The sequence below is a fragment of the Anneissia japonica genome, unplaced genomic scaffold (genome assembly GCF_011630105.1).
Source record: "Anneissia japonica isolate Jap-2015-1 unplaced genomic scaffold, ASM1163010v1 scaffold3782_len1007564_cov172, whole genome shotgun sequence".
In the NCBI taxonomy this organism is placed as follows: Eukaryota; Metazoa; Echinodermata; class Crinoidea; order Comatulida; family Comatulidae; genus Anneissia; species Anneissia japonica.
In genome coordinates, this window is record NW_022716546.1 from 837730 (window position 1) to 838187 (window position 458).

Here is a 458-nt window from a genome sequence, read left to right on the forward strand (position 1 = left end):
ACGCTAACCGTTAGCACCTGCGTGAGAACGCCCCATCAGTTAGTGTTAACCGTTAGCGGTATCCGGATACCGCTAACGGTTAGCAAGCGCTATCGGTTAGCACGCGTTGAGCGCGTTTCTATCATCAACCAATCAGACGTACGCGTTTACAATTTCCAGTTTTTTATCGGCCAGAATAGTCGATCATCATATTCTTGGTATCCGGATCGGGATCTTGTCGTATGGACGCACGGCAGCTAACGGTTAGCAGGATCCGGATCCTGCTAACCGTTAGCTGCCGTGTGAGAACATAGCCTATAACTACTTTCACCGTGTATGTAAATTACATGATACACTTATCCTAACAGCTGACAAAACAGATTATTCAAAACTTTAGAAAGCTAAATAAGAAAGCGTGATATATATATATATATATATAGGCTATATATATATATATATATATATATATATATCACACG